The 27,152-nt window shown below is 43.6% G+C and overlaps 1 long non-coding RNA gene across 1 annotated transcript in view; it reads right to left on the bottom strand.

Moving 5' to 3' along the window:
• The window catches only part of LOC129387545 (uncharacterized), a 165,049-nt gene that overhangs the window by 58,460 nt on the left and 79,437 nt on the right, over positions 1 to 27,152 (bottom strand). The window contains exons 2-3 of the long non-coding RNA XR_011892544.1: positions 24,675 to 24,775; positions 17,854 to 17,901 (exon numbers count right to left, since the gene is read on the bottom strand). This is a non-coding gene — a long non-coding RNA (uncharacterized lncRNA). The remainder of the gene's footprint in view (positions 1 to 17,853; positions 17,902 to 24,674; positions 24,776 to 27,152) is intronic.

Below are 27,152 nucleotides of genomic sequence, written 5' to 3'. Positions count from 1 at the left end.
AGAGTATCTTTATTTCAGAATTTCACTAGTAGGGCTTTTCATTTCAATGGGGTCGTGTACCCAACTTGTGCACCGAGCAACCAGCACACAACTAAGGGCACCTGCTCTTCCCTTACAGAATGAAGCAACGAAGAAACACAACGCGCAGTAATAAAGACATCGCGACGCGCACTTGAGGTTGTTGTCAAACCGGACAGTGTGCGTCTTTCTCAGTAGAAGTCCCACAGTGTGTTCTTTGCTGTTATATTCTTGAACAAGCTTGCGAGAAACTACCAAATATTGTACACAGGACAAAGGCAAGGACGGGAAATATATATTTTATTCGGTCTTGCTTTGCAAAATCACAAAACATGTTTCAGGCGGGAAGACACAGCAAGCCAAAAGTTTCTAGATAGCGCCGTGGGAGCGCCCTTCTGCCACCTGTACAAGAAATAAAAAGGTCTTCTAATCGCGTAAGAGTTACGTCTAAGAAACGGAGTGGGTGTCATTATTGCGTCACGCGCAGCAGAAACAGTGCAAAATACAGAAAGAAGAACTTGTCGGAAAACAGTGCGGCATTCCGGCAACCGCTGAAGCATTCATTACGGCCTGAGAGCCGTGCGCCACTTCTGTGTCGATTCTGCGCAATTTGTCGATAGGAGTAGCACTCACAAAGCATTATATAGGCGAACTTCACCTGCTTTCGAGGTATCTGACAGAAAACTCGGGGAGTGTTGAGCGTGCGCATGCGCGTCACAGTGTACGCGAAATCGCAAGATGGTCGCCCCTGACGGGACACAAGCATGCGCCTCTGTTTATACGTCACAATCATCGCAGTCTAAGTATATTAGTGAATACTTAGAGGGCGGTGTTAAGCGCTAGCCTACTATATCTTTTTTTTAGTGAGCCCACAGCAAAATTGATTATGAAGAACGACTGAGGAATACGGAAGAAAGTAAATGGGCTGCGATAGTATTCAGGTATTTCTACAGGGAAAACATTGACTCACTGTGGAGAAAAAAAAGACTAGGAAGCTTTATTAACAGGGATAGGCGGGCTAGTTGGTGGTCGATATTGGAATGCATCGTGTAACCGCGCAAACAACAAAGGACAAAGAAGGAAACACACAGGACAGGTGCGGGACTTCAACTGCTTTTCTTTCGCAGTTCTGGATTCCCTCCACCTGGGATGGTGCAAGCACCCGCAGCCATCCTTGAATATGTCGCACTTGCCTCCATAGTTCAGACCCGAGTATCTTCATCACTCCTTTCCGTTGAAGTTCCGCGCCTCTCCGGTGTGTTTCCTTCTTTGTCCTTTGTTGTTTACGCGGTTACATGATGCATTCCAATACCAACTAGGAAGCTTACCAGCAAGTATGCGGCCTGTATGGTGAACAACATGACAACAAAGAACGTCGAGCGGAAACTCCGAGGCTGAGATAATCTCATGGGTGGCGGCGATGGAAAATAAAGTTACTATGAGTAACTAAAGAGGGAAAAACAAAGTCAGGAAAGAAACAATTGATGGTAACTCAAAGGGAAGCTCATTGCTTTTCGAAGCGAGATCAGGATGCCTTAGAACGTGCACTTGTAAGGCGAGATATAAGAAGGAAGAAGACTCATGTGCTTGCTGCGATAAAGCTAGGAAAATGATGGAGCACGTTTAATCGTTTTATTAGAATGTGAAGATAACTGCGCAACGGTCGGTTTAGGCACCACTGGCCTTCTTGGATCCCTTGGGTTCAACGAGACCAGAAGGAAAGTAAACATGTCCGCACTAGAGATTAGTAAGAGGGGATTGGAAGACTGGTGGAAGAGAAGTATGGAAACGACAAAAAAAAACAGAGTCGTACAAAAGCAAAGTTTCCAACAGGCGTTCAGAACGTTTGGTTATGGGAATTCTTCATTGTTTCTTTTTTCTTTTAATTTTTAACATACGGAGGGCATTAGGCAATATATTAAGAGCTTAGTGGGGCAACCCACTGCCCCGTTCCAAAGGGGACGCTTATAGCATTCATCCATCCATCTATCCGAGTTCCAGCATAAAGCACTCAAGTGGAGGTACTGTAATGTGGTCGCATACTCTAATTTGTATTTTTTTCTGCTAAGGGCGCTCAACGGGGCTAAATATTTGATCTATAAATGTACATATCATAAACGACAAACATGATTAACATGTCATTTTGCTACAAAATAAATAGACAATTGTTCTTATTGTACTACTGTTATTAAGGTATGGTGCTTTATTACTTGAATAACGGTCTTGAGACCTCACTGACGTTTGATAAGCAGCTGCCCACTGGTATGGATTGCAGTAATTGCCGTTTATCGATTAAAATTGTACGTCGGTAATGTTTCTGAACGGGGTGGGCTTTTTTCTTTTTTGAGCAACGTCATACAGGTTCATTTTAATTAGGCGAAAACAATATCGCAGTCAGTTAATGCGTGTAATATTCGGTAGCCACCACCAAGCGAACGTGGTTAAAAACGGTGAATTTTATCAGTTGCGGCGTTTCTCTGGCATAACGACTGCATGCACGGCTTCCGCTGTTAGTGATCTGCCGCGTCTGTCCGCGTAATGACGTGTTGCTTTTAAAAAAAAGTGCTAGCTATAGCGTGAAAATTCACCGCTAGAACCGAGCATAGTTTGTTTGGAGACTAGCCACGAAAGCGGATTAACCTCGCAGCCTCTGGGTCTGTGCATCGGTGAGTAAAAAAGCACTGCTTCGCATTTTCAACTTTGAATTTCTTAGCGTGCGAGGCGGATAAAACAGATTCCTGTAGTCTTAAAAGTGGAAAATAATAATTATAAAGTTATTGCTCTTCCAAGACAATTCAAGTGAACGTGTCCTTATTTTGCTACCTTGATCAAATGCCCAACACGAACTATAGTATAAAAAATTGTTTTGGCTGTTCCTACATAAATAATACGCTGCGATAAATCCACTGCACGTTAGTTCAAATGTACTTCCGCTGATACTGTTGCATTAATTGCATTTGATACACAACAATATTACCTAGTATTTGTCAAAAGATTTCATCTAATCGAGGCTTCACTGAGCACAGCTCAAACAAGGACACCATGGAAATAAATGCACACTCAAAACAGTGTTGTGTGTGTCTGTGCTTTTCTGTCATGGAGCGTATTGTGCATTGTTCTTAGTCATACATGAATCACAAACTTACCCACACTTTCACCATAGTAACTGAGGCTCTTTTTTCTTTCAACTACAGCCTCCAAGCTGCTACTCATATTTGTTCACCCCTTTGGACTCTATTGTCTCTGGACGTACAGGTCAACAGTGAATGTGCTACCACTGGGCCAAAATCTTCACAATGTATGTTTCTGAATACTTAACCTAGAACCGTGATTTGTCATTTATTTGGCTAGCATTTATTTCACCATTTTTTGCTTGCATGTTTGTCGTGGCTTCATCATTTCTCTTTTCAGACAGACGGACAAAAGAGAGATTAATGGTCTGCAAGCTGCCCACGCCAAGCCACAAGGAGGTCAACGGTCACATTAATGACAACAGGTCCTCTTGAACTATGTGCGTCACCATGAAATGTTTGCATACTTACCAGAAAGGGGGGTGTAGGCCCTATCGGGAAAGCAGCAATCTACAGTTTTGTATCGTGCCGAGTGGGAATACTAAAATTTTACGTAGAAGCTTACTTGCATTAAAAGCGTTTTAGGACAACCGGAAAAGTAACATGTTGAGTGCCAACTTGTTTCTTTTCTAGTCATTATAGCCACGACGACCAAAACAGAATGTAGCAAGCTCCTACTTACTAATGCACAAACTGTCATCTGCTCTTTGAAAATTAGCTTGACGAGCATTGCCAAAAAGTATCACATGCTCCCTCACATCTTTAATTAGTTGCATGAAAATGCAAATAATTTTAGAACCCTCAAAAGCACTCAATGCAATTTTGAGGAAATTATACTTCATCTTGACTGAAACCCTGGCAATCACTCCTCAGTTTATTATTCTATACTTTATTTAAGGTACCCCCAAGTCCATATGGCATTAATGAGGGGAGGGGTTACAAAGTAGTAGGGTAAAGCAAACACAAAAACAAAGACTGGTGAATTCTGGTAGCGTAATGATTCTCCTGATTATACAATGTTAGATAATGTTTTGGAAAAAGTTTGTTATTGGTGATGGCTACCATACGTGAGGGTAGGTGCTCCATTCCAGAGATGTACGAGGGATGAAAGATTGAAAGCAAGACTTCGTGTAACATGAATCAATTCCTACCTTACTGCGATGATCAACGTGGTTTGAAATGTACTGAGGCCGCAGTGTGAAGTCGTCGTTAAGTGTGGTGTGATCGAAACTTTCATTAAATAGCGAAAGACGGGTGACTTTCCGGCGATTAGATAGGGGAATAAGTGCTACGTTAATTTTCATTGAGGTTATACTCGCGGTACGGTTATAGTAAGAAAGAATGAAACGAGTAGAGTTACTTTATACTAGTTAAAGTGAAGTAATAAGATTAACGCTACTGGGATTCCCTATTTCATATGCATATTCAAGTTTAGAGCGTATTAAAGTCTTGTAAAGCTGTAGATTTGGAGTAGACCGTGCTTTGGAAAAGTTGCGCCGTAAGTACCCTCGCAAGTGATTAGCGTTGTTATTGATTTACCTTATATTAACGGTCGTTTTTAAATTATTTGTAATGTGTACACCAAGATATCTATATGAGATGATGAAATATAAGAGAACGTCGTTAAGATGGTAAGTGCTAGGATTAGAATAAGATCTGGATATGCGCATTATTTTACATTTGTTAACTATAAAAGGCTCATGTACAGTTTGCAATGAAGTCAATAACTAGGCTAGCCCTGCAGCATAAGAGATAGATAGCTAGAAAATGCAAATACACACAACCGGCCTACTCCACGCTTCTCAAACATGACAAATCACTGAAAACAGTCTTTCTTTCTCTTCAAACAGCAGATGGCAAACCTGAGCAGTGTGTTCCCAAAAGCTTTTTGAAACATACTCCGAGTAAGTTTGGCTTAACATTCAGCCAATCAACAGGCGTCAGTGTGGGAACTTGTCTTCGTCACGGCCCTCACAAATGTTTGCTTGTTGATACGTTGGCTCCAGGTTGAGGCTTCCCTTGCATACCTCTCTTACTGAATTGAAATGTTCATCTACTTGCAACCAACCTCTTTGACTTATTTGATTACCCAAACCGAGATGTTTTTTTTTTTTTCAACATGAAACCGTAATTTGCATTTTACAAGGGTCCGGCATTATTTGGTCTTAATTGTATGTTAATTAGTGTCCTTGTTTATTCCTGCAATATTTGAAGAGGTCCTTGTAAGCACTGTCGTCTCCCCAACGTTCCTCGCTTTTCTTTGTGTACTCCACTTGTGTCGAAGCCTTTACTGCCACACTTGAACACTAAATGTGCAGCAGAAATATCAAGTGCAGACAACGTGCGATATAAAATTTAGCATAACGTTTTTCTCCCCCTACACTCCGTGCCTCTCGCCAATGTGTTATGAAAGCAATGGGACATTGCAGTCCCAGCTTATCTTGCTGGCAGTACATCTATGCAGAGCACTTTTTATGTTTCTTTTCTAATATAGCTGAAACCGTTGAACGCAGACAATATACTATGAAACACATCAAGCAGCACTGTACGCCATGTAAGTACGAGGGTAGCCCAGCATAAATATCGGTGTCTGAAGCTTTGTTCTCCCTGCTTTAGCCGAACACGATGAGAAAACTTAACTTCACCTTTCAATTTCATTACATAGATTTACTATCTGTGTTTCTTTATGTTATGAGCGCAATAACTCGCAGCATTAACTCCACCTGACCTGTACGTAAATTATGGGAATGTACTGCTTCATTCACCATTGACAATAAATAACGTAAGCTTACTTGTTTGAAGTGCGTTTTTTTGTCACTTGAGGCCTCTCCGTCACCTGGTGACATAATAAAGATATCTGTAGTCATGTTAACGCACCGTATACACACAAATACCACCCCGACAACGGTAACACAGAGCCCAAATCCAGCGAATGAGCAGCACGACGAACCCCACCAGATGCTACCGTAGTGGCCATGTTGCTCACTATGTAACAATGATCATATTAGTTTTTTTTTTATTATTTTGCTAGCGCCATCTCTCGGGGGTCGTATACTTTTGTTCACAACGCCATCGCTACTCTTATTTCCATTGCACTGTGGAAGGTACGATTTCCCTTTTCTGTTTATACAGGTATTCTGTGGGTTGACCAGTTTGACAGGTATTGTTTGCGATAGGCGTACTGGGATAGCATCGTCCTCACGCGCCGTACGTTGTGTGTACAAGCAAAAGAGTGCAACGGTGAGCCGACGATGGCGGCTGAATGTCATGCGCGCAAGAAAGGAAGCGCGCCATATTCTGTCGCACGCGTAACACCGGGGGAGGGGGAGGGGAGGCGGGACGTTGCAGTTCGGCCGCGCGAGGTCGCACTGGCTTCATTTTGAAAGCTATTTCATTTGCGTGCACATTGTTCTCACCCCTCAGTTTATTGGGAAGAACGACATATAGCTACTGTGCCACCACGGTGAGTACTAAAGAATACTGCTGCTCTTTTTTACAGTGAAGCTGTATATGCCTAGCCGATTCCTACGTCTGTCTGTCACTTGTACGCCGAAAACTCCGCCGGTGCAACGCCATGCGCATGCGCGAAAAAAGAAGAGAGAAGCACGCGATTCGCTGCACCAGTAGTGACGTCATTTTTCTCCGTCACAGCCGAGCGAGCGCGCAGCAGTTTCTCTCCGGCTCCGAAACGGGTAGGCCACGTATCATACGTACTCCTGCGGAGCAAGCAGCTTTCGATCAGCAACGCAGCTAGCTGAACCGGGAACGAGCTTGTCTACGCCATGCCAATGCTGCAGCTCGAGCGCAAGAACAGGCTCGTGCAGCCGAGCGCAAGGAGCAACTGCCTACCGAGGATCCGGCAGCCTACCCAGCCGTTGTTTAATGAACCGTCGGGATTAACCCAGTGATAAACACCGGGGCCGCACGTTTCAGCTTCGCTAGTTAACCATCTGTACGGAGCGCTTGGGCAGTGAATTTTTTTCGCACTTGGTAATTACCTTGATGTTCTTGCTTGTCATTTAATAACAGATTTACAGCACAATCGTTGAAAGTGTTCTGGGACCCTGCTTTAATAAAGGTAACATGTCATTTATGCATCAGAAAAAAATAACTATTTATGATTGATTGATTGATTGATTGATTGATTGATTGATTGATTGATTGATTGATTGATTGATTGATTGATTGATTGATTGATTGATTGATTGATACTTAGTGTACTTTTTGTGCATCGTTCATCGGAGCACTCTCATTGAGCTCACTTAGTTGACGTAGTCAATTAAATAGGCAAGAAATGGGGGAAGAGGTATCACGCCTGTGCGAAAACTGTAAATTGCCAGAATTATTTCTTGACCCTTTTTATAATTTGATAGACAATTTTGCATTGCAACTTACTGCATGAAGTGTGCGAGCTAAGGTTCCAAGACTGGTATTAATCAACAAAAAAAATATGACGGATAGAATTCCTACCACGAAGATGTTCTTTTCACCGAGTATGGTTGGTTGTGAAATTAAAATTAACGTAATAATATATCTCGTAATATGCCTCCCGTTTAGGATAACACGGTGGTAATAAAGACTCTTTGTATAATTGCACACAATTAACAGCTTATTACCATTTAAGCAACTGTGAAACTTGCATTCTGTTATTCATACCGTCTTTTCTCAAATGTAAGCGAGCGTCCAGTACTGCGAGAACAAAGATCTCGAAAAGAAACCTGCATGAGAGTGTAATGTTTTCTTTACCTTCCATTGTCTGCGGCCGGTGTATATTTCACGCTACTATATAGCGCGAAATCTTTTATATCTTTTATATTAAGATATGTAACTCGGCACGAATAACGCACACTCAGTCACCCTAAGACATTTCTTGGCATCCAATAGTACTAACTCACAATAACACTCACCTGCACTGGCACTCAACGGTTCTGACTCACATTTCCATTCACGTACACTGTCACCAACCTGTGCGCATTCTGCTGCAATCTCCCTTCTACTCGCACTCGCGTACTCCCATTCAGATTGTCTTTCGCTATTCATATCATTTTGCCGCTTTCACACCACTCGCGCACAGCTCCACTACACTTATCGGCAGTAACTTTATTCTACGTTCAAATACTATACCACACGTGAATTCAAAGAGAGAAGACACGTTTATATGGAATACGAATACGATGAGAGCAAACTTCGAGCATCTTTAGATGAATCTCGGCGAATTATACACCTATTTCCGCTGTAATATCACATTATTGAGGTTAATTTTATTTACCGGGACTTTGGAACGTTACGACAATGGGACAAAGAATGGCTAAAGAATGCTTTCGTGGTGGTGCCTTCTGTTTGTAACACACGTCCAACGAACTAGAAAGCGAGAAGTAGTTCAAAGAGGTACCGCACTGGAGCCGGCTTTAGGACCTCGAAGATGGCAGAAGATATCTATAGCGTGCTGTCATGGTTCACGTTGACGAAAGCGCACACTACCCTTTATTAGAATTAGTTGACACGGAGACGAACTTCAGCTAGGAAGCTTTAGCTCGGGCCCAACTCCTACGCGGCCTTTTCGAATACATGTAAAACGCAAAAACGTTTTTATGAGATAACCCCTGGACCGATTTTAATGAAATTTGTTGCATTTAAACGAGAAAGGTAAATTGTAGTGACTGTTGGAAGCGGAATTTCGATTTAGGGCTTTAATTTTCTTAAAACAATTTTCAACTATTTGACCATTCAAAAAACAATAGAAGCACGAAGTTTACAAATTCATAGCTCTGCATCAAGAACTGATATCGCAGTTCTCTAAACGGCGTCCATTAGACCATTCAAAGCGGACAAATTCAATATGTCATTTTACATCTTACATGAATTTGTTACGTTTATTACAAGGGTTTTGCAAAAGTTGTATTTCCCTAATAATAATTTTTTTATATTCATTTGTAACACATCAATTTTGTCCGCTTTAGATGTACTATTAGATGCAATTCACAGAATTGTATTATAATTTTTCGTTGTTGAGTTACAGAGTTGTAAACTTGATAGTCTCGTTTTATGAAAATTTCCGATTTTTGTCAATTTTTAATAAAAAATTGAGGACCGAACTCAAAAATTCGAAACCAACAGTAACTAGATTTTAAGCTTTTCTTTTATATGCAATAAACCTCGTCAAATTTGGTGCAGTGGTTGCCTAGAAAAACGAATTCTCCTTTTACATGTATTTAGATAGGAGAACCCGAGCTAAAGCTTCCTCTTAAGAGGAAGCTTTAGCTCGGGCCCAACTCCGACGCGGCCTATTCAAATACATGTAAAAACGCAAAAACGTTTTTCTGAAATAACCCCTGGACCGATTTTAATGAAATTTGTTGCATTCGAGAGAGAAAGTTAAATTCTAGTGAATGTTGGAAGCGGAATTTTGATTTAGGGCATGAATTTTGTTAAAAGGATTTTCAAAAATTCAGACGTTTGAAAAAAATAGGAGCACGAAGTTTACAAGCTAATAGCTCTGCATCAAGAACAGATATCGCGATTCTGTAAACGGCATCCATTAGACCATTCAAAGCGGACAAATTTGATACGTCAGTTTACATCTTACGTGATTTTGTTACGTTGTTTACGAAGGTTCTGCAAATGTTGTAATTACATATTAATAAGTTTTTGAGATTCATGTATAAGATGTCAAATTTGTCCGCTTTAGATGTGCTATTAGGTACAATTCACAGAATTGCGATATCACCTATTCTTGCTGAGTTACAGAGTTGTAAACTTGATAGTTTCGTTTTCTGAAAATTTGCGATTTTTGCAAATTTGTAATAAAAAAGTGACGACCTAAATCGAAAACTCGAAACCAACAGTCACTAGATTTTAAGTTTTTCTTTTAAATGCAACAAACCCCGTCAAATTTGGTGCCGTGGTTGCCGAGAAAAACGAATTCTCCTTTTACATGTATTTAGATAGGAGCACCCGAGCTAAAGCTTCCTCTTAAGAGGTAGCTTTAGCTCGGGTGCTCGTGCTCGGGTGCTCGTCCGTGACCTCGTTCTTAGCAGTGCAACACCATAGCCGCTAAGCCACAGCGGCGGTTGCACGTAAAGTGCCAAGTGCTGGTTTGCAAAGCAGATTCATGTGCATAACTGCGGCTGCACATTTGATACACCTAATGAGCTATTTCTGTCTCGTCTTATGGGAGAAGAAGAAATACATACGGGGTCACCCAAATGGTAGGAGCCAAATTTAAGATAACGCCTATTGTATGTTTTCCCGGTTCCGAATTACTGCATAGTGTTGTTTGGCTTTCCCCTTTCCCTCTCCCTTGTCATCATATTTCACAGCTATGCGTTTATAACCCTCCTTCCGGAAGAACAAGCCGGTGTGTAGTGCGCTCTCCGATGGCCAGTTGCCAGCCTGCTCCTCGTCGTCTTCGCCATTTATGTGTGTGTCGTCGTTATGCCTCTAAGCCCAATATTCAGAATATTGACTTGCGCAAGTGGGAATCACTTGACGTGTGATGAGCTATAATGAACTAATTTTATGGCCAAGGAATTGGTACTTGGTTTTACAGTTGTTCGCTCTGGAGACTTCGACAATCCAGCGACAACGGCTATTCAATGACCCTGTGACAATACAATGGCAGGGCGCCATACGCCTGGCCTATAGCGTCCAGGAGGAAGCGATTTTGGTACGTTTGAGTGCAAACGGGAAATTTTTCACGAACTGAAGCCACAAGAGCACTATTTTAGAATTTCTCCAATTGCCCTTCATTTTACAGGGAAGGATTGAAGTGTCAACACACGCCAACGAAAGTTCACTTCAGGCTTCACCACTGACCCGCCATCAGAGGTTACATAACACTCCACGCAGAAGCAACAATTTTACTTGCTGCTCCCCCGGATCAAAATAGATGGCTCTTAGGGCAGAGCCATCCTCTGCAAAAAGGACTGCCTCATTGGTATTAAAAAGTTCTCAACAGCTTCGATAAGTCTACATGTTCCAATTAATTCTTCATCATTAACGTACCTGCACTGTGTTGCGTAAGACCCACTTTTTTCCCCTAAATTATGTGGTAGTTATAATACAGCAACTGTTTGTATTTCTCTGGTAATTATAAACGCGGGCAAGTGGCGATGCCCTGGAGTATTATACCATTAGGCGACAGGCCTCTTGAATCGGCGACGCCACCGCTTCTCGTATGATGCGTGCTCAAGTACGGTGAGGAGCTGGAGTCAGTCTGCGTCGTGAGTGTAGCCATTCGCTTATGTGTGTCTTCCAAGAAGGTGCTTTGTATACGGTTACACGACATTCGAAACCCAGACGACCGGACATTATTACAGTCTCAGCTGTGTACGGCTCTATCATTTTGATCAGTAGGTGGAGTGCCTTTGATCCCTACTTGTCTGCGTGGCGTGTTAGGCTCCTCGTCGCGTTGATGACGGCAGGGCACTTGACCCCACAGCTAGCCGTTTGGACAATAAGGCTCGCGGTTGGCAAAAAAAATAATAATAAATAAGCCACCTGCAAGCGAACGCGAACAGACACCAAGTATATCCGACCAATCAACCTCCTGATATATCCTAACGTCGGTCGTAACATGAGCTGGATACGCGACCGAGACTCGGAGCTTTCGCTGTAATTAAACAAAAACGGTGCGTTTTCATCGACTGTCTTTTGTGCAAAACAAACTGCTAGCGTTGCAACTGTGTCATCTTGCAACTGTCTGAAGAGGCGTCAATTGCTGCTTCAAGCAAAGAGCGATTTGTAAGAGCTAGCCAATAAAACGTGTCCTATGAAAGTGCACTACACTCTGTTCGGGACCGTATCTCAAGGTTCTCATTCTGCGCCGTACACAACCGCACGGCTAACCACGTGGCCATGGAGCGGCACTTCTGAACTCGAGGTCACGCGTTCGATCCCAACCGTGGAGGCCGCCTTTCGATGGGTCTGAAATGCAAAAAAAAAAAACGCTCGTGTACTTCGAATGATGTGCACGTTAAAGAATACCAAGTGGTCAAAATTAGTCCCGAGACCCCCCAATACGACGTGCCTCATATCTGATCGTGGCTCTGGCAAGTAAAACCTCAGAATAGTTTTTAAAATAATTTATGCACCAAATACAACTTTCGCATTTTCACTTTCACATTGCTAAGCTACGGAGCATGACGCTTACACGAAACATATTAAAGCGAACCGTTCTATGTCTCACTCATACGTCCGTGAGCGCCGAAAACTCACTTCAGGAAAGCCGACTTAAACATCTGCGTAGAACACAGTTTACATTCGCAGTACCGCGCCAGCGTCAACTGGCTTATATATATATATATATATATATATATATATATATATATATATATATATATATATATATATATATAAGAGAATCCAGCAAACACTGACACCAGGGACAACATAGGGGAATTCACTTGTGCCTAGTAAATGAAATAAATAAAAAAAAAATTAAAATTAAATTATGGGGTTTAACGTGCCAAAACCACTTTCTGATTATGAGGCACGCCGTAGTGGAGGACTCCGGAAATTTCGACCACCTGGGGATCTTTAACGTGCACCTAAATCTAAGTACACGGGTGTTTTCGCATTTCGCCCCCATCGAAATGCGGCCGCCGTGGCCGGGATTCGATCCCGCGACCTCGTGCTCAGCAGCCTAACACCATAGCCACTGAGCAACCACGGCGGGTATGAAATAAATAAACGATAAATTAATGACAAGTGAAAGTGGATAAAAAAACAACTTGCCGCAGGTGGGCAACGATATATATGTACTCGTATATATACTGTGCAAGTGCAGAGTCGTCCGTGTCAGTGAAAGTGTGAGTGTGTGCGTGTAATCAACAGCTCCATGATCTAAAAATAAAGGCTATGCAACTTACTTAACGAAATGTGTCTTCATTAAATTTGAACCTTCAAAAAATGCAATCCTAAATGCGGACTCAAATCGCATATGCATAGCATCGGATCGCTCAGCATTTCTTGAATTCCTTGCGTGGTCGTTGGCTTTGGACATTGACTCACTTTGCAATGGGGGAAAGCTTCGCGTTCAATCATCTTTCTTTAAGAAAGGAGCTGTGATATTTTTAGAGTTCCTTCTGCCGAAAAAAGACACAATTAACGCCAATTTTCTTCTTTTCTTTTGCGACAAAGATTATACGAAGGATAACGAACGTTAACTATGGGCTATTGTGCTCGAGTATGAAAGTAAATTATGATACAACGTCAAGCCTCCGATTCTGTGTGTGTCTCGTCGTTACTGCGTGTATACTTTCTAGCGTCGTGCAATTAACGTAGACACACGGCCATTCGCCTTGCTCAATAATAAATTGCTCAAGTAAATATCATTTAAGCAAAAATTGGATTTAGCAGCATTCAGTACGACGAGGGAGAGCGACCACATTATTTCAACAAAATTGTCTTGTCAACCAACACATTATATTACCATTTCAGTTATATTTTTATTCACGTCTATGCTCAATAGATTTCCTTTTGAAGATCAGACTCTTTCACTAGAGCTGAAAATAAACATCACGTTTAGGTTTATCCTCGACAAAATCAAAGCCACAATTCAACGGCCGGATTCGCAACAGTTTCTGTATTGATAAACATCAAGTTATTCTCTGCCAGAGCTATATTGTCGAGTAAGAGGATTGCTAACGTGAGTGCCACGAGACGCCGGCTTGGATGCCTCTGAATCAGAAGCCGCAGTTTGGATACATTTTCAAGTAATGTATCAGCTTCGTGCTAACGTAGTTGGCATGCAATATGTAACGTGGGAGTTGTTCAGACATAATGGCAAGGACAGTGTAAGAATTCCTTGCGCTCTATTTGGTGCCCCATGACCACCCGCCCCGTCCTCCCCACCTCCGCATACGCACACACATTCAATACCAGCTGAATCTTTGGTTAACGTTGGCGGAGCGCTACTGGGATCACTGAGGAAACATGAAAAAGAAAATTATTCCGATAGAAAAGTTACATTATTTTAGCCAAGGTATGTGTTCACATCTTGCAACTATTGTTCCCTCTCGGTAGTCATTTAGATGACGTCAAAATAATACGCAAGAGTGAAATCTTCAAATGCTTTTACAGTTTTTCAATTGGGGTTGCGCTTCTTCAAGATCAAAACAAGAACGACATAATCTGCAAGAACTTTAGAAGCAGCAATGCTACCTCTTTTTCTGAAATGAAAGTGCCGGGTGTAAAGTTTAGATAATATAACGGAAACGTTTTATTGTAAAGACAATAAACATAGCAAAAAAAATTTTGAACAATTTTCACAAAGCTACGGGTAGGAGTCAGTGTTTTTTCGGCAACTTGCTGTCTTGGTCCAACCAAACAGAGCGTTGATCCTATACCAGTATTGCGACAACTATTATGAAGCTTAACGACTGCCCTAGACGCCCCAGGCAATACGAGGCCGCCTTCTTTACAACGCTTCTTCCCTGCTGCCTTCCCAAACTATCAGCGTTCTAGAAATGTGTTTGTTCCTGTGAAGAAGCAAGAACAAATCAAAAGTCCCGCATAAAGCTTTCCCTATAAAGCTCACGTTACCAGAGAACTGCGTAGCATTTCGCAAACTGAAATTCTTTTTTCTTACGAGCCACTGAATTTGTGGGAGCCTTGTGAAACATCGCCTTCGGTGCTATTGACAAAAAAGATGTATTGTCCCACTTTCCACCGCTGCAGAGGAAATGTTTACTCGTTCTCTCGCAGCAAAACGTAGCATGAGCCAAAACGCCTTGCGGGGAACTTCACAGATAAAAACACTTGGTAGGACCACCAGCCTTGTGCATTGCCACGTAAAGCGGCAAATGTATGCCACCATCAAAATTACTGGTGTGAAGAAAGCAAAAAATTAATAGTATGAACACCGACACATTGGGTGCACGTTCGTTCATACAGGTTGTGTTGTTGCAGAGAGTAGGCTGTGCCTTTCGAGCTGGCTCTCCACGTTCGCTTTCTCGAGGTGACGATTGCACACTTGTTTGCAGTGCGAAGCCGCCAAGTCAGGCGTGGTTTCTGCAACGGACTAGCAACACTGGAGTGAACCTTGTGACCGCGGAGTAACATTACCCTTGCGGTCAGTGAGCTTACTGTGCGTTTATTGGTATCTGTCCATCTGTGCGCGGAAGAGAAATAATGGGAAAGCAAACACGTGTGGTAATGACGCGTCAGACGTTGGTAAACTATTGCTTTACCTCAACCAATAAATGCTTCATTATATATGTTGGGCGCGCATCCGAGCGAACGGAACACTATCCCAGCCATGTATCGCCAGGAGCAGTGTAAGATCACTCCTCATGTTTATGCGCAACTGTCAACCCGGATAATATTTAGACGAAGGTATCCTGTCCGTCCTACATGTGGCGTTTCCACAAGTATACTTTTGCGCGACGCGTGTACCATGTAACGCCCATCCCGGAAGGTTGTATCTCTAGATTGATTCGAGAACCGGATTGGCGCGAGGTACACGGCATTAAGGTAATGAAGAGAGTCGATAAAACATTTCATGAGCCAGCCGTCAATGATCGGCAACGCTAATATTGAGCACTACTCTTACTGGAACGGTTCCGTTCCAGCAACAGTCTCCAAGGTAATCATTTTCCAGCATTTTTAGCGTGGCCAAGCCACTTAGGTTTTTCACTCTGGTAGGCCGCTTCCTTAAAGAGCTTCCATTTTCCATACACCCTCTTATGAGGCCGGAGGATGCCCCTAGATGAGTGTACTTTAGAAGTGGGTTGAGTAAAAGCGCTGAAATCCCGTCGGCGTCCCCTCAGTGCGGCCTATGTAACGAGATTTGATTACGCCACTGAAGAGGGGGCTGTCGGGTTGCTCAAGAAACCCTCTCTGTTTAGCACTATACAAGTAGGGAGAATTACAGCGGCTTCTATATTGCCCCTGACAGTTTTTCGATTGAAATTCAAGTCACTGTTTTGACGAATGGCAATGCAGTTCAATCTTTTGTGTTGGTACGAGCATTAGGACGAATCGACGCAGTCAATATTTTGCGCCAAGTTATATATTTGAACACGTTTATTTGCCGTCAGCGGGGGGCGGTGTCTGCATAACAGAGAGAACTGAATTTTTAGCTCTTAGCTACTCGTCAATGTGTCACTGTTATCGCCGTTGTAAAACCGGCTACCAATTAGTGTTATAGAGCCGGAAACGCACGCTGCTGTTTATTTGGCATTTATTTTTATCATGTTTTCTAATAGCATGTGCCCTTTAGAAACGGCGCTGACAAGCATTGGCGCAATCATTTTTGTCTGTAGAGGGAGCTCGTAACTTAAGAATCCACAATAAATCGTATGAGTTATTAGTATTCATGTAGCAAAAGCTGTAACTTAAAATTACACATACGTGGTTGCCGGAGACGAATGCAATAATTGGTGAAGCGTGAGCGACTTCTAAAAACTTAGCAGCAGTTAATTATAAATCAGAAACTAATGATACTAAATGCTGGAAGCCAAATCACCAAGCTATCGCAGTCTGCATTGTCAGGTTACTAAAATTCGAGATAAACAAACAACAAAATATATCGTTCGAACGACGCAGCCCAAGTTTTTTATTCAAACATTTTCCGCACTTGGGGGGGGGGGGGGGGGGGGGGTCATACTTAACGTTATGCTATTCTAATTCTGCAATCAGCCCTTCACGATTGGTCGAAAACTTTTTGGACTACCCTCACTTCGCCTGTCTGTCAAGCGACGTCACAAAAACCACCATAGCTCCCCATCTGATATGACGCGTACACACTGATTATGCATGCTTGAACCGAACAAAAGAAAAATAGTTATTTCTTATTAGACGCCTTTTCGCCATTAGACCTCGGCTATTGGCAAAAAGCTTTAGGGCCGCACCCACTTCACCTCGCTGTCACGCGACACCACAGAACCGCGAATGCTCACCGCGTCAAAGTGACGCATACGCGTAAAAGATGTATTAATATGCCGAACAAAGCTGAATTTTTTTTCTCTGAATATCCGCAGGCTGTCGCGTTCGGAAAGGAATGGAAGCTGGCTGCCGCCGATCGCTCAGGCACTGGCTACTCGCACCTGCCGGAAAGCATGGGTTTATCTGTGTGCAACAAAACTTTTTGCGTGGCCGTGTAACGCTTTAGAGCACTTTCGGCACGTTTAGGGCCTCGCACTGTCACCTCTTCTTTGCTCAGGATTCATTCTAGCGTCATTCTTAAGCTTCCCTTGCATGCCGTCGCGATTTTCGACCAGCCACCGCAAGCTAAGTAAGGGAAAGCGGACCAATCGCAGATGCCGGCACCACCCTCTTCATCCGGTTATCGATTTCCAGTGCACTGACCCGGCCCCATCGAATCCCTCCCCACTTGAGCGTGCTCCTCGCCTCTTATCAGCCAATTATATAACACAAGCCGCTCAGCGTAGGGAAATGGTATTCGTTTACAAAGCAAACAAAAGTGACTTCCTATAAATGAGGAGAGCGTTTGATTGGTCTCTTCAGACAATCCTGCGGGTAACCGCCCGATGTTTGTTTCAGCGGTTATGCAAATTTAACGTCAAGACATTGTAATAAAACATATTGGAATAGTTTTACGTTAGAGGACCCCAAATTAGGATGATCATTTTAGAAAAATTCATATGCTGGATTGTATTTCTTGCATCTACATGTATGTAGCTCTTCCATCGCTGCCCTTATCGGAAAGCTATTTCACGCACTAACGCCTTCTTTTTAACAATGAATCAAACTTGTGAGGTACCCGAACTTGGCAGAGAAAGCAAATATTTCCAGGACATACCAGTTGTGCCATGATCAAGGGAAATGTCAAGGATAGTGAATATAGCATCTGGGGAGAAAACAGATGAGTATTTATTTAGCGCATGAAATGACCATCAACAGATATTTGCATAGCATATGTAAGAACAATGTGTGTGGCACTCTATAGAAGCTCGTGTCGGACATTTCGACAAAAGCCCATGTGTTGATATTGTGACGTCTTGAAACGGATCAGTGAATTCTGGTCCACTGCAGCCGCAAATAACACAAATACTGGCCCCTGTGATAGAATAAGATAATTCTTATGTAGAGGAAGCTGCGACTGCTGTAGCCATGTAGAAGGTGAGGCAGCATCGCCCATAATGCACGTCTCGTATGAATTCAACAGATAATTGCTTTCGGACTGCAAAAAGCTGATTATTTTCGTACCGCCGCCTGAAACGCAACTTCACTGCATAACTTGCGACGCAAACCAGCACGTGCAGCATGCTGACAAAGCCTAGTGTACATTGCAGGAAGACTGCTGCAGCTTCATTTACGGAAGTTGGTTAATTTTTGTTGTTGTTTTAAGCGTTCTACAAAAGCAAGAAGTGCGCAGGAACAGCCACAAAAGCTACGCACAAACGCTCAAGAGCGCACGCACAATGTCAGAATGCCATTCCTAGCGATGTTTGTTTGTCTCTTTTGTCATATTCTGCACATTGCGTTCGGCGAGGCCACGAGATTAATTGGCGAGACCACGAGATTAACGAGGAGGCCACGAGATTAATTTCCACCTCGTCGCCCAAAGACCGGTGCGCAGCCGCGGGTAAGTCGCTGTTTCTGCTGCAAGCTGCGAGCCGGCGAACAAGCGTTCATCGCATGTAGTACATGGCCTCCTGCACACGGTCCCTCCGCTGCCGGTTCTCAGCAATACACTACACTGGTGCTGCTATAGTGCTGTGTTTCGACCGCACTTCGCCCGAAGTGCTGCACAAACATTGTGCACACCTCTGGCAAGCGTCGAAAGGTTTCATTTTGTGTTCTTGTTTGCTGTATTTGCGCTTGCGGTACCATATCGCCTCCCGTATGTTGTTCTACGACTTGTGTCAACAAGTTCGGAACCACGCCGTTCCCGAGTCACTCCACACAAACTGACTTCGCGAGCGCTATCGCAGCCACAGTCTGCTATACTGCGCGATTAGGCGGCGCGATGTAGAGAAAGAGAATTTCGCGGTTTCTTTCGATTTTTATTGGTGGGTATACCCCTTCAATAGGCTTTTATTTTTTCTGGTGTGTACCCGGAGTTCTCGTTTTCTCAATGGAGCACACTCAATTAAAAGAGCGTTTGTAACCGATCAGGCGCTGAACCCGAGATGACAATACGACAATGTTTACCTGCTTTCAGTTAAGTACTCATACATTATACTTTTCCTTCGTTGACCCTTATTACGCACAAATGGTTGTCAAGTTCAGTTGCGTCACATGATTTGTTACATATAGAAAGCTATCTGTTATTTCTCGTCTTCAAACCATCTTCCCTCAACCGCCCCCCCCCCCCCCTATACATAGGGAATATAAAATGCAGTTCGAAAGCAAAACAAAAAAAAGTGAAAGTTAACACCACGAGAGCTTCCCACAATAAAACGACACGACTTCCCGGTCTTTAGCTCTCTTTGCACGCTGCATTCCAACGCAATCAGTTCCAACCGCATCCACGATGTCTGCCCTGGAACTGCTTCACAAAAATATAAAGTCCGGTAATTTAGAAATATAAAGGAATTTTCGCTTCTGGCGAAAGTGTACCCGCCGTGGTTGCTTAGTGGCTATGGTGCTGCGCTGTCAAGCGCGAGGTCCAGAGATCAAATCCCGGCCACGGCGGCCTCATTTCGATGGGGACGAATTGCTAAAACGCCGGTGCACTTAGATTTAGATGCCCGTTCAAGAACCACGAGTGGTCAAAATTAATCGAGTCCTCCACTACAGCGTGCCTCATCATCAGATCGTGGTTTTGGCACGTAAAACCCCATATTTTTTTTTCCGAACTGCCTCAGAGCTTAGTCAAAAGCAGGTACCTTAAGCTCTAGGAAAATATTATGAGTAATTGGCTTCACTTCAACGTATACTTATCCTCGAGCTGCACGTTTTGTTTAGTTAAAAGCGTTTGTAACCGATCAGGTGCTGAACGCGAGATGACAATACGGCAATATTTACCTATACCGGACAGGCCACCATTCGAATCTGAACCTGGCAACATTTAACGCTAGGACATTATCTAGTGAGGCGAATCTAGAAGTGCTATTGGATGAATTAGCGGGCAGTACATGGGATATAATAGGGCTCAATGAGGTTAGGAGGACAAAAGAAGCATATACAGTGCCAAAAAGCGGGCACGTCCTGTGCTAGCGGGTCTTAGCGGAGAGACGAGAACTAGGAATCGGATTCCTGATTAATAAGGATATAGCTGGTAACATACAGGAATTCTATAGCATTAACGAGAGGGTGGCAGGTCTTGTTGTGAAACTTAATAAGAGGTACAAATTGAAGGTCGTACAGGCCTGCGCCCCTACATCCAGTCATGATGACCAGGAAGCCGAAAGCTTCTATGAAGACGCGGAATCAGCAATGGGTAAAGTCAAAACAAAATACACTATACTAATGGGCATTTCAATGCCAGGTTGTGCAAGAAGCAGGCTGGAGACAAGTCAGTGGGGGGATATGGCATTGATGCGAGGAATAGCAGGGGCGAATTATTAGTAGAGTTTGCAGAACAAAAGAATACGCGGATAATGACTACCTTCTTCCGCAAGCGGCATAGCCGGAAGTGGATGTGGAAGAGCCCAAATAGCGAGGCTTGAAATGAAATACACTTCATACTCTGAGTTAACCTTGGCATCATACAAGATGTGGACGTGCTCGGCAAGGTGCGCTGCAGTGACCGTAGGATGGTAAGAACTTGAATTAGCCGAGATTTGAGGAGGGAACGGAAGAACCTGGTACATAAAAAGCCGATCAATGAGTTAGCGGTAAGAGGGAAAACAGAGAAATTCCGGATCAAGCTACAGAAGAGATATTCGGCTTTAACTCCGGAAGAGGACCTTAGCGTTGAAGCAATGAACGACAATCTTATGGGCATCATTAAGGAGTGGGCAATAGAAGTCAGTGGTAACTTCGTTAGACAGAATACTAGTAAGCTATCGCAGGAGACGAAGGATCTTATTAAGAAACGCCAGTGTATGAAAGCCTCTAACCCTACAGCTAGAATAGAACTGGCAGAACTTTCGAAGTTAATCAACAAGCGTAAGACAGCTGACATAAGGAAGTATAATATGAATAGAATTGAACATGTTCTCAGGAATTGAGGAAGCCTTAAAGCAGTGAAGAAGAATTAAGACGGCAAGCTGGGCGAGTTGGTGATTGAACATGTTCCTATGGGTGGGCAGCGCAACCCGGACGAAGGACGAGAGGCAGAACACAACACGAGCGCAGTGAAGAAATAAACTGAATTAAGACGGCAAGCTGGGCGAGTTGGTGATTGAACATGTTCCTATGGGTGGGCAGCGCAACCCGGACGAAGGACGAGAGGCAGAACACAACACGAACGCAGTGAAGAAGAAACTAGGAATAGGCAAGAATCAGATGTATGCGTTATGAGACAAAGCCGGCAATATCATTACTAATATGGATGTGATAGTTCAAGTGGCTGAGGAGTTATATAGAAATTTATACAATACCAGTGGCACCCACGACGATAATGGAAGAGAGAATAGTCTAGAGAAATTTGACTCCCCACAAGTAACGCGGGAAGAAGTAAAGAAAGCCTTGGGAGCTATGCAAAGTGGGAAGGCGGCTGGGGAGGATCAGGTAACAGGAGATTTGTTGAAGAGTGGTGGGCAGATTGTTCTAGAAAAACTGGCCACCTTGTATACGCAGTGCCTCATGACCTCGAGCGTACCAGAATTCTGGAAGAACGCCAACATAATCCTAATCCATAAGAAAGGGGACGCCAAAGACTTGAAGAATTATAGACCGATCAGCTTACTGTCTGTTGCCTACAAAGTATTTACTAAGGCGATCGCAAATAGAATCAGGAACACCTTAGACTTCTGTCAACCAAAGGACCAGGCAGGATTCCGTAAAGGCTTCTCAACAATAGACCATATTCACACTATCAATCAGGTGATAGAGAAATGCGCGGAATATGACCAACCGCTATATATAGCTTTCATTGATTACGAGAAAGCGTTTGGGTGAGTCGAAACCTCAGCAGTCATGCAGGCATTACGGAATCAGGGTGTAGACGAGCCGTATGTAAAAATACTGGAAGATATCTATAGCGGCTCCACAGCCACCGTAGTCCTCCATAAAAGAAAGCAACGAGATCCCAATAAAGAAAGGCATCACGCAGGGAGATACGATCTCTCCAATGCTATTCACAGCGTGTTTACAGGAGTTATTCAGAGACCTGGATTGGGAAGAATTGGGGATAAGAGTTAATGGAGAATACCTTAGTAACTTGCGATTCACTGAAGATATTACCTTGCTTAGTAACTCAGGGGACCAATTGCAGTGCATGTTCACTGACCTGGAGAGGCAAAGCAGAAGGGTGGGTCTAAAAATTAATCTGCAGAAAACTAAAGTCATGTTTAACAGTCTCGGAAGAGAACAGCTGTTTACGATAGGTAGCGAGGCACTGGAAGTGGTAAGGGAATACATCTACTTAGGGCAGGTAGTGACCGCGGATCCGGATCATGAGACTGAAATAATAAGAAGAATAAGAATTGGCTGGGGTGCGTTTGGCAGGCATTCTCAGATCATCAACAGCAGGTTGCCATTATTCCTCAAAAGAAAAGTCTATAACAGCTGTGTCTTAGCAGTGCTCACGTACGCGACAGAAACCTGGAGGCTTACGAAAATGGTTCTACTTAAATTGAGGACGACGCAACGAGCTATGGAAACAAGAATAATGGGTGTAACGTTAAGGGACAAGAAAAGAGCAGATTGGGTGAGGAAACAAACGCGAGTTAATGACATCTTAATTGGAATTAAGAAAAATAGATGGGCATGGGCAGGACATGTAATCAGAAGGGAAGATAACCGATGGTCATTAATGGTTACGGACTGGATTCAAAGGGAAGGAAGGCGTATCAGGGGGGCGGCACAAAGTTAGGTGGGCGGATGTGATTAAGAAGTTTGCAGGGACAACATGGCCACAATTAGCACATGACCGGGGTAGCTGGAGGAGTATGGGAGAGGCCTTTGCCCTGCAGCGGGCGTAACTAGGCTGATGATGATGATGATGACGATGATGATGATGATGATGATGATGATGATGATGACGACGACGACGACGACGACGACGTTGTTGTTGTTGATGATGATGATGATGATGATGATGATGATGATGATGATACCTATACATTATGTCTTGACGGAGTTGTATGTACGTAAGATGTGAAGCCCAGTTATGACACCTCGGGAAATAAAGCTTTTAATTCCTAATGTTACATCAACAAGTTCTTCTGTTTTTTTTTTTCTTCTTTCTTTCCTTTTTTTTTTTTTGCGAGCATCATGCGTTAGCTGTGATCAATTCGCTCCAGGGAAGCCGGGTTCCCAGCAAAGCTTCGTATGAGAACTCCGTTATAAGCTCGAGCAACCTACATAGTCGGCATAACGTTAAACTCTTTATTTCTCTCTGGACCGAAAACTGGCGAGGGTAATACTTCAAACGTAAACAGTATGAACCTACTTAAACCTATGAGGGTTCACTAGGCTCTGGTTTATACTTACGCTCAGAGATTACAATTGAAAAGTGCAGTCCGCTTTACGCGCTCATGACATGAGAAAGCAGCCGCGACGAGTGACCAGTGAATAAGTCTAATTTTATTATTCTAATAACCGCTTGCAGAAAAGCTCAGATGTCGCATTTCCGGACCTTTATTCAGTTACTTCTTTTAAATGCTTAAGAATTATTCTTGTTGCTCCCCTCCCGAAGTGGCACATACCGTGGGGGATGGGCCAAGAATTGGGTGGTTTGCACAAAATGGTTGAAAGAATTTTAGAAAAAATTAAAGAAATACTAGGGAAAGGCGTATTCCGCTCAGTGTTCAAGGTTTAACAGTCATCATGATAAAGTGAATTGAAAAATAATAAATAATCATCCTCAATTAACTCTTTTAGGAGGGCAGCCGACTGGTGTCAAGAACAAAGTATTTGATCGCTGTGCAAACATTCTAGTGGCTGAAGCATTATTAATGCGCACACTTCTTCACCTTATCACCTGCAGGGCTCAAATTAACAATATGACCTTTCGGTGAGGAGTACGAACGACTCAAGCTTCGACAATTTAATGCGTTTTTGTATTCAAGGAAGGCAGGTTGATTTCAGCGCCTTCAATAGGGAACACTGCTCGGTGGTGCTATTCCTAGACGCAAAAGCCGCGTGCGGCAATATGACCCGGGAAGCCATGTACGGCGCTCTTTAGGTTGCTGATCTTGGAGGTCATGGCTTTGGTTGGCTTGGAAGCTACATTTTCAGGAGATCAATTTTCGCGCTTACTGAAAGTAGCCAGACAAGCAACCATATTTCCAGTCATGATGTCCCACAAGGCGGACTCCTAAATCCTACTCTATTTATTCTTCCTCTTGTCGGGCTTGATGAATCGCTACCATAGACGGCTGACATATTGCTCTAAGCTGATGATATCTGCGCCTGGACTGTCGGCGTGACACGACCTCAAGCGCCCACAAGTATTCAGAAGAGGGCAACGTTAGCATCTACATTCATTCGCAGTCAAAACTTCAATCTAGCTGCGAAAAAAAATTGTATTAGTAGCATCTATACGAAAAACAATGACGTTCTAACCTGTGTACATATATGACCGGTCAATTGTGTACAAGGCGGCCCACAGATTTTGAGGTCTCTTTGTCGATCTTGATGTCAACCGGTGTCCCCAAGTCGATTACCTGAAAAAGAAGCTTTTTTACATTGGGCATCTGTTCAATTTCTTTGAAGGTAAATCACGGGTTGGCAGGCATTCTGAGATCATGAACAGCAGGTTGCCATTATCCCTCAAGAGAAAAGTTTATAACAGCTGTGTCTTACCAGTACTCACGTACGGGGCAGAAACCTGGAGGCTTACGAAAAGGGTTCTACTTAAATTGAGGACGACGCAACGAGCTATGGAAATGAAGAATGATAGGTGTAACATTAAGGGATAAGAAAAGAGCAGATTGGGTGAGGGAACAAACGCGCGTTAATGACATCTTAGTTGAAATCAAGAAAAAGAAATGGGCATGGGCAGGACATGTAATGAGGAGGGAAGATAACCGATGGTCATTAAGGGTTACGGAGTGGATTCCGAGGGAAGGGAAGCGTAGCAGGGGGCGACAGAAAGTTAGGTGAGCAGATGAGATTAGGAAGTTTGGAGGGTCAACATGGCCACAATTAGTACATGACCGGGGCAGTTGGAGAAGTATGGGAGAGGCCTTTGCCCTGCAGTGGGCGTAACCAGGCTGATGATGATGATGATGATGAAATCACGAGGCCCATATGTGCGTTCTATGTCACAGCTATCCAGAGCGCTTATTCTCGAATTTCTACAGAACAGTGTTCCAGCCTTATTCAATACATGCAAGGCGCGCACTACACATTACATCCACGGACTATGAAGCATACAAGCCCAAACACTTAGAACATGTCTTGATATCCCGCGGGGGGTGTTTGAACAGCTGCAGCGATTGCTATTGCCTAGAGAAAAGCAACCAGTCACCACATGCGTCACTTCTGACACCATTAGAGCACACATTCTACATCTACCATGGCTAGCATTGCATTAATGCTCTGTAGCCCGCAGGGATGTGGCCATTCACCGAGACTCATTACCATTTGGCTTTAAGCCTGGGAAGCGCCAAACATCTGTGTTGTGCTTTCTCCGGCAACCTTGCGTGTCCCTTGCAGTTCCTGGTGTTGCCACGAGGGCAGACATATGACCACTAGCCTTGAAACGGCTGGCTCTATTTCTAAATATGAGACCTATTATGAGCACGAACAAATCTACATAGATAGTTCCACCAGTTCTAACAGGTCTACCGGAGCTGTGATTGTCCCATCAAGATGTGTTTATAAAGTTCAATCTTTAGCAAGTTATGACACCGACAGCAGCAGAACTTGTCGCTCTTCAACGTTCCGTTGAATATGCGCTTCAACAGCCGCCTAATTGATGGGCTATTCGTTGAGACCCCAATGCCGCCCCACAAACGCTACTACAGTGTGACTTGCGTCACCACTATAACGAGCACATACTGCATGGAATAATACACGCTCAACACCAAGCTTTCGAGAACGGCCATGACATCATATTTCAGTGGATGCCCAGATACTGCGTAATTAGGGGCAACGACAGGCCAGATGAAGCCGTGCATTCTGCTCACGAGCAACATTGGTGCGTACCAATACCCCTATGAAAGACCGACGCACGGCAACTTTACTCACTTGCTTGTTGCCACACATCAGCGTTGGAAATTGCCGGATTTCACCAACTCACGATTGTATTCACTGGACCGCGACTTGCGATTTCGTCTGCAACCCGCGCGTCTCTCGTCATGAAACAACATTAACGTACCACCTGCGGTTGGGCGGTGCATTCATGAACGCTCATTCATTTCTCTACGGAATTACTCTAGTGCCACATGCCACTCTTGAGGATGTGATAAAATTATACAGCGCATTCTGTGCCACTGTCCAACCTACAACTCTCGACGGAATGCTCCGCCTACAAATCTCAGGCGGTTAGACGACAGACCGTTCTCGGAAGCAAAGGTCATTGGAGCTTGGCCGCAGACCTCTATTATGCACAAGGCCACCAAAACATTAATGTGCTTTTATAAGACAACCGCACTACATGAGTGCTCGGCACTATATCTACGAAAGTTCCATCTGCGGGTGCGCGCACAATCACTCACCTTTCTCTCCTTATCTTTCTGTCTTCTTGTCTTTCTTTCGTATCTTTCCTTTCCCTTCCCACTGTGTCAGGTAGAGAACTAGGAGTGATCTCAGCTAACTTCCCGGCACTTTCGTCGTATCTTTCCCTCTTTGCGGGCCCGCTAAAAATTTCATTTTCTCATATGCGATAGCGTGTCAAGTGACCGAAGGCTCAGCGTTCGGATATGAATATTATGCTCGGACACAGAGGTCCTTCACACTGCATGCCATTCTGTCAGTTCGCCTCATATGTGAGCTGCTATGCCTGCTAAACCATGGGGATCAGTGGGAATGAGAAAATGTTCCAACAGCCGACACTTGGCATGATGCAAGATATAATATAACGATTTGAGGTAAGGA

The sequence above is a fragment of the Dermacentor andersoni genome, chromosome 2, assembly GCF_023375885.2.
Source record: "Dermacentor andersoni chromosome 2, qqDerAnde1_hic_scaffold, whole genome shotgun sequence".
Lineage (NCBI taxonomy): Eukaryota > Metazoa > Arthropoda > Arachnida > Ixodida > Ixodidae > Dermacentor > Dermacentor andersoni.
Note: the sequence above shows the minus strand (reverse complement) of the source record. Positions and strands in the feature narration are given on the sequence as shown.